The sequence below is a fragment of the Hirundo rustica genome, chromosome 10, assembly GCF_015227805.2.
Source record: "Hirundo rustica isolate bHirRus1 chromosome 10, bHirRus1.pri.v3, whole genome shotgun sequence".
Taxonomy (NCBI): Eukaryota; Metazoa; Chordata; class Aves; order Passeriformes; family Hirundinidae; genus Hirundo; species Hirundo rustica.
Window position 1 is genome coordinate 22658303 of NC_053459.1, and position 15001 is coordinate 22673303.

The window sequence follows — 15001 nt, forward strand, 5'->3', positions numbered from 1 at the left end:
AGCGTTTTTCTTGCAACTCCCTATTTATACATCAAGTCACTTCAGATACATTCCATTAGGCTGTGTACTTTGCCTGGCGTTATACAAGCTCTCACAGCCAATTTTAAACCTTCTAAAGTAGGAGGACTAAAAGACACAACTAATTAAGGAGAAACAAAAACAGAACAGGAACCCTTCACTACTTAGGGTTGTAGGAATAGGGAAAACTGCATGAGAAGTACCTTGAAATTGTGCATCTCTGGAGGAGACTTTGCTGAATGACTTTTAAAAGCCCATCAACCAACTCAGGAAAAGCTTTCAAATATCCTTAACAAAACCCAATGAACAATATTTAAATCATGCCAGAATAACTAAATAGTAAAACTGTATGGTGTGAAACGTCATTTCAAAAGCAGAAGTTAATTCTTCCATACCTTGTCCAGCTCCCTTCAGAAGGACTTCAGAAGAGAAGAGATCAGGCTATGGTATAGCTATGTCAAGATGATGAAGAAAGTTAATTAAAATGCATCAGGATTTCAGAAGAGGAGTCTGTCAGTGCATGAACTGAAAGCAAGCATGACATACAAACCAGCTTGTTTTCCTACAAAATAATACTGGCTTCAGCCTTGCAATCAACACTGGGCTCCATTTACATTTAGGTAACGTCCCTCTTGCCAGGAGAGTGATTATTCACTTCTGCTAACACTTCTGAGATCAGAATTGCTTTCTTACAGTACAGTAAAAAGGCAGAGATTGCTTTAGGGAAAAAAAAAACCAAAAAAAACACCAAAAAACAATTAACCCCAGCACTCAGAGAAGATGTTATACCCTGATTAATTACCAGCAGCAATTCCTCAATACCAAATGCACGGACACCCTTCCTCCAACGCTTCTCTGCTGCGTGGTCCCTTTTCCCATGGAAAACTCGGGATTCCAGCAGAGCTTCCAGCCAGCTCCAATCACTCCTGGGAGCAGCTGCACACTCAGAGAGCCTGTGCTGACAGCCTCAGTGCTGACAGCAGCACCAGCTCAGCGCTGAGCCCCCCAGCAGCCCGGGCATCGGCGCCCAGGACACGGCCAGCAGCTGAAAGAGCTGTCCTGGCACAGCCAGGAGCCAGGCAGAGCCTAGGAAAGCCCAGGTTTAACATCAGCTGAAAGAGCTGTACTGGCATGGCCAGGGGCCAGGCAGAGCCTAGGAAAGCCCAGGTTTAAAACCAGCTGAAAGAGCTGTCCTGGCATGGCCAGGAGCCAGGCAGAGCCTAGGCAAACCCAGGTTTAATATCAGCTGAAAGAGCTGTCCTGGCACGGCCAGGGGCCAGGCAGAGCCTAGGCAAACCCAGGTTTAACATCAGCTGAAAGAGCAGTCCTGGTAAATGTGCCCAGCCCGACCAGCAGAGCCATGGCTGAGGCACAAAATGAGAATGACAAAAGGCTCTGAAGCTGGTCTAGACAAAGCCTTCAGAGAAAAAAGGGTGAGAAAGAAGAGTGGCTCAGAGGGGGTTCAGCTCTGAACCAGCAAAATGGAGTCACCGAGCAAGGACATTTCAGCAAAATCAGTATCTGAGGGGAAAATATAGCATTAATTCTCTCCACTTCAAATATTTCTCTAACATAGCAGAATAACATCTGTTACAAAGTACAGATTTTTTTTTTTTTTCCTAAAAACTCCAGAATAATCTCGATGCCAAATTCAGCCAGTAGCAGGATTTTTTTCACTCTGTATTTTTCACAGTGGAAAACCTCCAACAAGGCATTCCATGAGAGTTTCTTTTTGATCTGAAGGATGTTGATCACTGATTTTCCCAAAGGAGTGAGAAGCATGGGAATTCCACATGGAGAAGGAAATTAAACTCCTCTTTCCTCCTACCCTAAGGCCAGTTCCAATTCTTGCCTCTCAGGCCTCAGCACCACTGCTATTTACTTTGCTGGCGTTTTTCATATATTCTCAAATATTTCTAATTGTCTCTCTGAACTCCACGGTTTCTACAACTCCACAACTCTGGTTTTATATTCCTTGCACTTGAGAGAAGCTCTGCAAATATCTTAAAAGAGCAAGCAACCAGGACACCAAGACTCCAGACATAGACAAGTCACATCGAGACAGGAGGAATGAAGCACCCAGTACGGCACAGAATTGCCAATAAAATCCTCATGCTTTTATCTCCACATCATCCTCCACGTCCTTCCTCCCTCTTGTTTCTTCACAAGCATCCATGAACTTACCAACTCAAGGAAAAAAAAAAAACCCAAAAGCCAACAAATGGGACAGCAGCAGCCTCACACTGCTCTAACTGGGAGAGCTGGCAGGGTATGAAAACAAGAAGCAAGCTTGGCGCCCTGCATGTGTTTCTGAATTGTTCAGAGAGAATATCGGGAACAACAGCAGCTTTAAGGGATAAATTGGAAAGTTAGAAGCAGAAGCAGAAAGGCAGGGAGGAAAAACTACTTCCTGCTCTTCAGGCATCTTATCCTCAACAGAAGATACACGATCACCTAATAGTTTTTTCAGTCAGAGCAAAAAACAAGCTTTGTTTTACTGGGGGGAAAAAAATATTCGCAGTTCTGTTCCGATAGTTTCGTTCGTCCTGGCCTTGGAGGCTTGTGGCTATTGAAACATCACTCTTGGCTCACCACGGACAAAACAGCTCAGTTCAGAGTCCAGCACTCAAGCTGTGCCTGGAAGGTGGAATCTGGCCTTGGAGCTCACTTCTGCGCTCACTCTTCAAGCCTCATTGGTTTGTGTTTATGGGAACTGACGCTGTTCCAAGTACCCACTCCATGATGAGCCATTTAAACACCACATGGAGGGAGCTGAATTTGTCTTAATCTTGCTTATTCTCCCACACAGAGGAGTTTGCATCACGTCAGACCTGACTGGAAACGCTGCAGCAATTCCCATGAACAAGAGCAATCACAAAGCACTGGAGGAACAGAGCACTTGCGCTGTGCTCTGCTGGCTCACATCTACACACCCTCCCCGAGGCTCCAGGAACACGCTCGTGCTGTGTCGTTCAGAGGATGTCTGGGGTTTTTGGTTGTTTTTTTTTTTTTTTGGTTGAGTGGTTTGGATTGGGTTTTGTTTTCTTTAAAGATTTTCCTTAAAGAAAGGAACTGAATCATTTCCAACACCCGGAATGAAAAGTGAAGGTTGAAACCTCATGGTCTCTCCTCCTCAAACCAAGCTGCCCGTTTTCCAGCAAGTATCAGATGTTTTCTTATGGCAAGTTCATATTAATTCTACCTTTTGCTGGACTGTGACACTACTCCCAGTTTTTGTATGACGAGCTATGATTCATGTGCATCCAATATTTTCCATTGGTGGGTAACATAGACACTTATTTAAAATTAGGTTAATCTTTTTAATGAGCGTGGCTTTCAAAACTAAGTAGGCTAACCTGAATTCTTGAGCCATATATATAAGATCCCAATTTTCAAGCTTTACATGGGTTATCTGGTTTTTATGTCTAAATTAAGTTGTCAAATAGGCAAGGTGGACAGCTGCACCTCAAAGCAAGGAATTCAGACCCAGTTTGTGCCAAGCAGTTTCACCAACATAGCCACAGAAGAAAAAATATTTTAATTTTCAGTCAATCTGTCTCAGCAGCAAACTCATTAAGCAACGAGCAGGCAGAAAGCCTTGCCTCACACAGGCCTCCTGGAGCTGGTGCAGCTGGGTGAGACACAGTGCCCAAATTACAGACAATTTTTTAGTTAGTCACCGCAGGACAGCTATTCCACTGGATCCAAATACAGCCCCAGGTGTAAATGGGCAACAGCTCATCCCTCAGTGCACCCAGACTCTGTGACCCCTTGAGGCAGCATGCAAAGATCAGCTGTGCAGCACAGCCACCTCTGCCTCATCAGAGTTTATCACTGGGACACAGGAGACACTAAAATCATGGCTGGCCCACTTCAGAGCATGAAATCGTCCACCTAAAGTTACTTGTAGGTTTATTTCCTCTTTGTTCAAATTCACCCATGGCAGAATATATAGAACTGTGCTACCTTGAAGGGAACAGAAACACTGAGATTTGCTGTTTGAAGCAGTAAGGCGCCTGTGTGAGGTGACAGCAGCTCCACTGGATCAAGTGTCCAAGCCTGTGGGACATTCAGTGGCATGAATTTCTGCACTTAAAGGGCAACCAGCTGAGGCATCAGTGCTTGTTTCCATAAAAATATTGTGAAGCCAACAGCAGGATACATCCAGCCTTCACCAGGAGACATCTCTTTTCCAGCTCCCAAAGCCCACAGTAACCAAGGCTAATAATAATAATAATAATGGACCACAAGTTCACTACACTTTTCTCCCCAATGCTCCTTTAAAAAGCTTGACTTTAAACAGTCCAGCCTTCACCACACAGAGCTGTAATGTTTGTGTGCTTACCGTGCCTCTCAAAGGCAACATCAGTGATGTCAGACACGGCCGTGCACTTGCCCAGGCAAGACTCAAGTTTATGTCTCTATAGAGCTAGAAATTAATAGCCTAACACTTGTTTTCCCATGATTCAGATGTTTTCTGGGATTGTTACAATGTACTAAGAGGAGCAATGAAAGGCCTGGTAAAATAATGGATTAAGAAAACTCTTAGCACAGCAAGACTTGAAAACACACTTATCACAGCTGTAATTACAAGCCTGAATGGCCACAGCTGATCCCTAACCTCAAACACTTCTGTACCCCCATTCACAGAGTTTGCATTAAGGAAAAAAAAATCTTTACTGGGGCCTTATTAAACAAACATTTCCTTGTTCTCATTTTAAAGGTCCTACTCGGTTAACCTGTCTTATATAGAAAGAGTCAAACCATGACATTACAAAATTAGAGCTTAACTACCTCAAAGTCCTCAGGTTGTTCAGAGGTCTTTTTGCTGAATTGTTTCAGGGAGAGAAATATTTATCTCCTATTTGACAATGGCAACTCCCCACTCACTCCCTCCAGGAGCTGTTGAGATTACTTTATTCAGAAATCCAGACTAGAAATTTTCCCCTGTAATGTCCTGATCAAACTGGGGATTTTGCTGTGTATTTATTTGGTTTATGATACTGTCAAAGAGGTCAAGGTGTTTTCTGTGGGGAAAAATGCTTACATTTGGCAGGCACTCAAGCAGTGCCTTTGAAAGACCAGCAGTATTCCCTGTGCCCAAGTCATTTTCCTTTAGGATTGAGTGTGACACAGCCTGGCTGCAAATTCTTTAGGGCTGGTGTTTAATTTTTAATTGGACTAACAATGATGCCAGTTGAGGTAGCCAAGTATGAAATTAATATGGATTTAAAAGCTCAAACTTGGCCAGTTTGGGGATGCTTTGTTTCAGTCCTTCTCTCTGATATCAATCATGGAGGGAGAAGGAAAAAGGCTTTAAAATATTGTTCTGATCGTGTACGCAGAGTGGAGGGGACAAACTGAGTTTCAAATTGCAGTAAGAAAACATCAGGCTCGACTTAAACGACAGAATTTTGCTGGCAAACGCAAGAAAGCTCTGGAAAAGGTTGGCTTGGGAGGTTTCTATCCACAGCCACTACGTGCCATGGTTTTGGTTCAATGATTTTGGAATTCTTTGCCAAATCAGGCTGGTTCTGTGTTCCCATCCCTCTTCTGTGTCAGGATGGGAACACAGAAGCCATCCCTGGTTTTTGAGTTTTATGGCTGGCACAGAAACCTCCCCAGAAGCCCAGTTCTGTTCACTGTGCAGCTCTGATTTTATTTAAAAAACCAGAAAAATTCGAATTGTTTTCCCTTGGCTTAAACTAACACGACAAAAATAATTTGAGGTGCTCAGAAAAAGTTGTGTGTTTAGCTGCCTGATCCCTAAGTGGAAATATGCTAATTACACAACCCATTTAGGCATTTAATGTCCCAGGGCCAAGTCACTCTATGTCCACAGCAAGCATTAATAAACATGGCTTATCTCACTTTATGAAAGTTGTGATTACCATTTTTCAATAACCGCAGCTATCAGCAGCATTTCACCTCTCCTACTTTATGAAACTGGACCCAAACAGCAAAGCCCATTTGAATTCAGCTCAAATGCGAATTTATTGGGAACATGTTTTCTTCTTGCTCCTGTGTAAAATGTCAGAATTCAGGGCTGGGTTTCACAAAGTGCAGCACATCAGGGCTCAGCTGGGAACAAACAGGAGCAGCCAAGCACACGAGATCAAATAAGCCTCTCGTTTGATGCCTAAATGGGAAGTAAATATTCAAGGGGAAAAAAAAAGAACACAAAATAAGCCTGCCTGCTCATTTTCAGGATTGTAACATTTTAAATCTACCTGTAGAAATGGTCCACTTGGCATTTCAGCCACAGAACACACAGGAAATATTTAGGAAGCTTCCTCTATGGAATCAAACCCATCATAGTACTATGTAGTTATAGTCTAAATCCCATTAGCATCAATGGAAAGGCTTTATAATATGATGTTATTATATAATATACATATGCTTTAAGCCATATATGGGTTATTGATATTTCACTTTTGAAATGCCACCAAGCTGTTGGCTCCCATTCAACACCAACCAACTGCCTCTTCCTTGCTCTGAAGGCAGACAAAATAACTGTAAATTGGTAGCAAACCCTCATACTTCAATTATGAGTGAAAGTGAAGAGATTCCCAGAAAGGAAACAAAACGAGTAAACTTTTCATGCCTCAGAGACATAATGGTTACAGTATAATGTATCATGAATTATGTGATAAATTATCTTTAAATGTACATATTCTAACTATATATATATATTCCAACAAAATATACACATCAGCAGCCTTTTGCATGCTTAGTTTGATACAAAAGCATGCTGGCAACTCAGGGTAATACACGTAAATACCAACTTACCCAGTAGGTAGTGCTTGCAATCCCTGCTTGCAAAACCAAATTATGACAGCAATTTTTAAAGACATTTTTACCACATTTAAGCCACTGCTAAGACCACCATGCCGGGTCCTTTTCCTAGAAACACCCAAAAGTTAAAGTGGTTCGTCCAATGTACGCACACAAGATTAGCTCAAGGTTAACTCTTATGTTTTCAACAGTTTTTCAGATGAAAAATATTCAGATTTTTACTCAAACCCAAGAAAGAGATCCCATTCCCACAGGAACCTTCATCTCAGATGAATCCATTTCAGAATCCGCACTACTCAGGCCTAGAAATATTCCAAAGCAAATGGGAAAAAAAGTTAAAAAAAAGGAACCAACAAGAAAAAAAACAAGCAATTTCCCTAAACATTTCCATAGCTTGCATAAAGACATCAATTACCATAGCTTGTCTTCTAAATTAATGATTCACAGTGATGGATTATTCATGCAAGTCGGCCAGCTGAACATTATACTTTGACTCTGGGGAGAAAGTATAGCATGTCTTAATTAACTAGATTTTGTATATGCCAAAAGATACCCAGGAAAACTTTATTTCTCTAGTCAACCAGGTAAAATGTGAGCAAACGGAACTAATGGTAATTGAAGTATGCAAAAATCTTCCAGTCTCAGAATCCATATCCAAAGTGAACTAGGAAGAGCACATTGCCTCAAGTGAGCTCTGTAAAACAGATCCAAATTGCCATTTCGTTGAATGAACTGACTTCAGATCTGCTCCACTTAAGCGTGAAAAAGATGGAAATTTCACATTAATATGCTGCTTCCTGCCTCGGCACAACCTTGCAAGGCTTCAGGGATGGCACAACTTCTTGTTTCTAAAGGGTATCAGATATTTTCTTGAATGAAATGCAACTCAACACTGAAATTTTCTATGACTGAATGATAGGTTATTATTCCAAATATTTTCCAAAAGAATGCTGTGTTCTAATGGCCTCCTTGAAAATATTTAGTTGTTGGGCAAGTCCATTGATGTTATTGTTACTTTGATCAGGATGGTGCAAAATACCCTTACAATTCCAACAATATCTAGGATTTGCACTTATTGGCTTTCAAAGTGTTCTTCAATCGTGGTATTGAAAGATTTACAAAATAAAAATGGGAATGCCATGATAAATGCTGCAATTTATCCTTCAAGCAAGTAATAGGAACGATCCAGTGTCTCTAAAAATCTATACCGAGCTGCTCTGAGCCAGCAAAGATCACCATGCCTGATGAATGAAATGCCCAGCTCGTTGTTTACATGGCTTATATAGACTGAGGTTGTTAAAAGTATTAATCACAGTCAAATTGACCTTTACCTTTAACAAATTAACCCCAGATTCTTCACAGCTTGTATGAGTAGTGTGTTTTCATTTCATATTGGTGAAACTTAGGTTAAGTAAAGATTAAGTGACTTGTCCACTAGCAAAAGATCTAAAAACAAGGAAGTTTTTTACCTTCTTCCCTTAAAACTATCCTATCCATTGGTGTTACCTTCTCTGAGCTCCTGGGATAATCCTAGAGACTTTGAAAGAAAAAAAAATTAATTTTGTCCTTGCTCTCTCGGTGCTTCAGCAATATTTCCAGGGATTCTTCCAAAACCCTACACTTCCTAAGGAATTAAGTAATAACTCCAGGATAGGATAATTACATGGATAAGGATTAGGAAAGAATGGTGCAAATCAATTTAATTAGTCTCTACCAATGCTGAGATGACAAATAGTGGGAACACACTTTCATACCTCTATCTCAATAGGGCTTTCACTAAAGGTAACAAAGATCCTTAGGAGACCCAGCTCCTTGTAACAATTCTTAGATGCAGATTTGGATTTCTGCTGCTTTTCTCCCCTTCCAAATACGAGACGGCCTCGTGTTCTTCTCGGGAAATATGCTTCCATCACTTCAAGAACTTGTTTGCATTGTGACTGAGTGAAAGCCTGTCCCCTGGCAGCTAAAGGGTATTTCGCTGTCACTTCATATTTGGGGACCTGCTATCTGTTATGTCAAATCCACAAGTGCACTGTGCTCTAATATTGCATGCGCATTTTCCTCCCTCACATTTCTATATGATAAACTACTAATGGCATTTTTTGCTTCATGCATATCATCCCCTCAAAATAAATCTACTTACAGTCAATTTGATTTTTACTCACTGTCATGGGTATCTTATATGCCCTGCCGCTCCACGTCCCCTGTAATTAAATATTTCTGCTTGCTTTTTTCCTAATATTTGTTTTCCTTGGTATCTTCTCATATATCTAACATCCTGCTTTCTTTAGTGTTTTAACAGAGGCACGGTAGGAAGAGCAGATGGGAACCGTCAGCTACAGACGACGCCAAGTGGCTCCTGAGCAAGCGGAGATCCCAAAAGCTCGAAAATCCCCGTGGGGTTTGGTGCCACCAGGACATTCCCTGTGCCTCAGAGATGTGGGGAGGAGCAATCCAAGGCACTGTCCTGCAGCCAGCTCAGAAGTTTATTTTTGACCTCAATTTATATAGTTTCTGGACAGTGACCAGGGATTGGAGAATGAGGTTGCCACCTCTCTGACCCACTGGTCAAACTAGAAGTCCATCAATTGTCCCTCCTCCAAAGAAGAATGCCAAAACAATCACTTTGTTTATGTTACAATCCATAAGAAACTCCACTACAAAAATGCAAGCAATCAGAAGGCTAAAAGAAGAGGACAACAGCAGATGTGTTGATGAATCCTGAGACTGGACTAATCACAACCAGAGTCCCTTGGCACAGAAAAGAGAAGCTGCTCCATAGCACATGCAGTCATGAAACAAGATCTTGCTTGTCACTCTAGACCAAGGAGGGGTAGCAGGCACATTAAGCATTAATCTAAAACTCTTCTGTCATCTTCAGCTCCAACATCAGCTTTGTCAAGTGCTATCTGAACCCTTATTTTAGAAGCATGGAGTCAGCTTTGTTTTTTCAATATTTTTTTTCAATCAAAGCCTCACCTTCTGCCTGTAATGTTACTGCGAATAAACAGTTACTTTAAAAAAAGAGGTTTTTATTTACCATATGCAATTGCACATGTTTTAAAGATAAAATAGAATTACTACAGCGTTTTAAAAGTCCATATCCAGTTTAATAAGAGACTAGTTTATTCCTCTTTAGCACTTGTAAGAGTCATTAGACATCTTTCAACTCCCACTAATTACTTTGGTTTTGGCACACATTAGTGTTTCCTCCTCCTGCTTTTTTGAATAATTCTGAAATTAACAAGTCAATAAACCGACATATTTACAGTAAAAATAACTCGGCTCCCCTGTCTTCTTCCTCCCACTTCTCATATCTCCTAGCAGATGAAAAGGTCATCATTCACCTACAGACTTTACACACACTCGTGGGGACTTGGGCATCTTCCCTTTGCATCAACCTCAGCTGAAGTTGAAGACCTGATATTACAGAAGCTGTTCCTGTCGTCTTAGGTTTTGATTAATTGCTTTAAATAGTTTAGAAACTGGAGCAAATGCTTCTTTTGAGAAAAAAAGATATCTGAGGGAGAAAACATGAGTTGCTTCAGTGAACTCCAATTGCTGTGTGAAGTACACAGTCATTAAATGCTCCAGGAGCTGCTTTAATTTAAACGTGGAAAAAAAAACCCCAAAAAACAAACCCAAAAAAACCCACAACACACTGGAAAAGGGCAGTTTTGGTGTACCAATTAAAAAATGATGTCTTAAATCTTTAGACCTTTCTTTCCAACTTACGTAACGGAGATGTATGGGGAAAACTAGGGCAGCAAACACCACCTCAGCCACGGAGCCAGTCCCCAAACCCTGCTCTGCCAGGGAGGGAGGCAATCTCCAGTGGCTGAGTGATGCTGAGGAGTTCCGACAGGCTGTCTTTGGCAAAGTACCCACGCTCTTAACACTACCTTGACGTGCCAAGGGCAGTTAAAAAAATCACAGGGAAAAGTAGATGTCCAAGTTCTCCGGCTCACTCCAAACTCCCAGAGGAGAATCAAGGCTGGGATGGCGTCGCTGCTCGAACGGCGCCAGATGCAAAATGCAACTGGTGAGCAGCGTTTGGGCAGTTCGTCTCACTGCAAAGGGAATGAAAGCCTTTGCTTTCTGTGGCATCTGAGCAGGATTCTCAGAACTGCAAGAGCAAAATAAAGTGTGTTGCGCAGAAAGGTTAAAAAGGAAATGAGAGTTCTCTTTCCCAGGCGAGGAAATCCCCCCAAACTCACTGTGTGCACAGAAACACGCGTGACAAAAACGGAGGGGAAGAGCACAGAAACTGCAGCTCTTCCACGGTCTGGGGGGATCATTGCTGGCTAACAAGTGCTTGGGTTGTATCTGACATCCCCCTGCACATATGGCACCGCTTCAGTTTTGATTCAGACAGAATAGATCTTTCTAGAAGCAGCAGATTGCCCATTAGGCCCATCAAGCCATCATACAGTTGGAACTGTCAGACTCACATGGCAGAGTAGGAACAGAGAGCATTATTAAGCAATTATTTCTTCAGCTGTAATGATGAAAGACTTCAGGGCAGAAATACACAAAGTATATAAATTAGTGCAAAGACAGCCCAGCCTATAAATTGGAAGCTAGTTGGTTAAAACTAAATACAACCACATCGTTTTAACTTTCTTCTTCTAGGCAGTAAATTACTTGTCATTATTGATTCTCCCTGAAAGAAGAGTCTCAAGGTTTGCAAAAATATTTCTCAAGAATTATCATAATATTTAAAACCTGAACTAAACCAAAAATCTTTCACAACACATGAGGTCAAATCTCATTAACCCAAAAACCATACGCACATTTAACTCATTAGCTTGTACGAATAAGAAATTTCCTCTTTTCCCATCTCACAGCCACAGCTGCTCTGCAATGACTCCAAAAGCTCAAAAAGGACACGGATAACTCACGCAGCTTTTATCCCATTAGCCACAGTCTGCAGTTCTCATAATCATTAGCTTTGAAGTGTATTAAACAAACCAGAACACGACCTTAGAGCTGATATTTTAATCACACCACATAAGAACAATTCTTTATCGCAGATACTTCATTACGGCCACCAAACGAGATGCTACTGAGAACTGCCCAAGCCACAAGCAGGCGAGGAACTGTTCTCACATCACTCTATAGCTACAGCCCTTCTCCAACATAACCTTTCTAGTGACTGCACTAAGGTATTTACACCACAAATAAACACATCCTTAATGGGATCAATACATCCCTACATCCCTGTCAAGTTCTACTGGCTTTAAATGCCAAGCACAGAGGGAAAAGGAGCACCAAAAGCTTCAGCGTTATTACCGAACTATGGGATTCATTCTTTTGTCTTCAAGTGCCCACAGCTTTATTTCCAGGACTGCTTCACAAAGAAGTTCACAGAAAATGTGTCCTTCTGTCAATTCAATAATTCAAGACTCAGAAAGTATTTCCTTTCCTCCTGCAGGAATACATGGTATGTTATTTCTCCCACCTCTAAGTTCTGCTAATGTTCAGTCATCCAGTTCACAAGACCGTGCTGGGAAGACACAAATTAAACCCAAATTTTTTTAAGGGATTCCAAATGAAACGACTCTGTTTTTTTCATACATACAATGTATATATTCATAAAGACACATTTATCACTAATTACAGCTGACTCTACAGACATCTTTCCCTACCATCTGCCCATTATACTGTATCAGAGATATGCAAGCGTATATAAAATAGAGAAAACCAAACATTAACTTTGCAAACCACGCTTACACACCAATTTTTAACGTTATTTTGAACACACAGCTTAATTCAGATAACAACAGCCTGAAAACTGAGTATAGGACAGATGTACCCTATATTAATTCAGCCTGTGCTTTACACAGACAGAATAATGTATTGCCCACACAGAACACAAATTGCTAGAAATTATTTTAAAAGGTATTGAGGCATGCCAACAACATGTCTTCACTGATGATGAGCAGCCCAAAAAACAAATTCGAAATTTTGAGAAGCACTAGTTGAAAAAGCCTTTAAAGAGCAGGGAGTAGTCAGAGCTTGCTGTGAAGAATTCTACCAGCGCTAACCCATTTTCATTGCTCTGTGTTGTGATACACAAGGTTATGAACTGCACTAAGCTACACACAAATACAGCATTTACATCAACGGAATAAATTTCAAGAGAGTTATTACAACAAGAGTGTTCCTGGAACTGTTCACCCCGAATAGGAAAGGAGATGACTGACACATTCACAAATAACTTTCATCTACATGTGAGCAAATTGCTGACAATACCAGATGAAGAGACAAACTCAAAGCAAATTTTAAAATCCCAACTCAAACTGGACTAGAGGATGCGAAAATACAGGATAGACAGTCTTGTAAAGTCAAATTTTGGAACCCGTGACTGCCTTTAGCAGGAAACTACACTGCCACAAGCCTTCACATTGTATTACATCTTAGGCTGCCCTGTGTAATTCTGTAGACAACCCACACCTTAAAAAAAAACCCATCAACCATTCCTGCTGCCTCCCTTCCCTTGGCAATTATTCCTCATCACAATCAAGCAAGCAAGAGTGATTCTGAAAAATACAATGCAGATAAAATAACAAAGTGTGAATGTGGTGCAAGCCAAAAACTCCAACAAAGACCTGACAGAATCTGGAAAATATCACAGAAATTGATGGAAGAGGTAGCTATCTCAAGTCTTAGCAGCTCCACAGCTGCAGCTTTGTAGCTTTATTTAAAACATACTAATTTCACTGAAAGGATAAAATACCATTAAACTGACATTTGGCTCAATCTATGCTACAACATTTTAGTAAACACCTCTCTCCTACACAGAAGGGCGTAATTTTCCACCAGACTAAATCACCAGATCACATCAAAAATGAGGGGGGGAAATTGAAGAATCTGAGCTCAAAGGTGATTAACAGCACAAAACACACAGGTTTTAAGCAGCCCTTTAACAGCAGGATGAGTAGAGCATTTGATATGTGAGAGATCATCCATCGATCTGATTAAAACAAAACAAGGTGGCATGGGAAGGAGAAAATTCACACGTGTAATAATGTGTAACAGTCCGGGTGCCTTTTTTTTCATATTTTCCCCCGCCCAGTGCCCTTGCTCGCCCCCAGGGAGGAGATGAGGATGGGTAACACACACGGACACCCGCACACCGTCCCTCTGCTCCCGCAGGCATCCAACTCTTCCCTCCTCGCCACCAGCACTGCAAGAAGTTCCAGCCAACGCCTGACAAGTTCAGTGTTTTAGCTGCTCGTTCCCACGTTCACGCAGGGGAATTCGTGTGCCTTGACATTAGGTAAGAGCGATCAGCATTTTAAAAAAAGTGCGCGTTAAAAGCGACACACCAGAAACGCAAATTCGAACCCAGAACGGAGTTGATGCTCTAACATTAACACTAAATTTTAATCACTGAGCTCCTCCTGCAATGTAATTCGGAATTCCAAACCTCAAAGCTCGCTAGGAGCGGAATCACCTCGACAAAACAAGGCACGAGTTCAGTTCTTTTCATGGCCAGCACTCGGGGCGCACAGCGGGTCTGCGGCGCGCCCAGCGAGCCGCCAGGACGGGGCTGCCACAGGCGGGAGAAGCCCGAGACAGGCGGGCTCTGGAAGCCCGGCTGCGGGCTGGGATCGGCCGGATCGGCCGCAGGGATCTGCGGGACACCGCGGGCGGGTCCTGGGGCACGGCACCGCGACGCTTTCACACCCGAGCACAACTCCGGCTGGAGCGCTCCCGCCGCGGCGCGGGCTGAGGGCGCCTGGGCTCCGCGGGGCCGGAGAGAGCGCGTCCCTCCCCCGGCCGCCCGCAGGAGCCGAGCCAGCACCTGCGGGGCTCCTGGGCTTGCCTGCCGCTCCCCGCCGCTTATCCCACGTCGGAGAGGCAGCCCTGAAGCCGAACGCCTCCTCTCCCGCCGCAGCGGGCGCAGCCCGTCCGTCCCTCCCCCAGGCGCCGAGGGAACGCCGGCGACCCCCGCGCGGGCAGCGGCTCCTCCGCACCGCCGCTACTCCGGCACGGAGCTTCGCTCGGTGCAAGAAATAAGCCGGAGCTTATGTGGTCACGCAGCCCCGCGAAGGGACGGGCGCACTCACCGGCACTGCCGCCGCCCCGCCCGCTGCCCGGCGGTGGTGCTGCCGCCGCTCCGCGCTCCGCCGCGGCTCTGCCGCGCTGGGTTGTGCTCGGCTCCTCCGAGCCCCGCTCCGCC

At 43.0% G+C, this 15001-nt stretch overlaps 1 protein-coding gene across 1 annotated transcript in view; it reads right to left on the reverse strand.

Moving 5' to 3' along the window:
- The window catches only part of SERPINI1 (serpin family I member 1), a 44463-nt gene extending 29474 nt beyond the window's left edge, over positions 1–14989 (reverse strand). Inside the window, exon 1 of the mRNA XM_040074739.2 lies at positions 14889–14989. The gene's annotated coding sequence lies outside the window, so the exon portion shown is untranslated. The remainder of the gene's footprint in view (positions 1–14888) is intronic.
- Between the last annotated feature and the right edge of the window lie 12 nt (positions 14990–15001).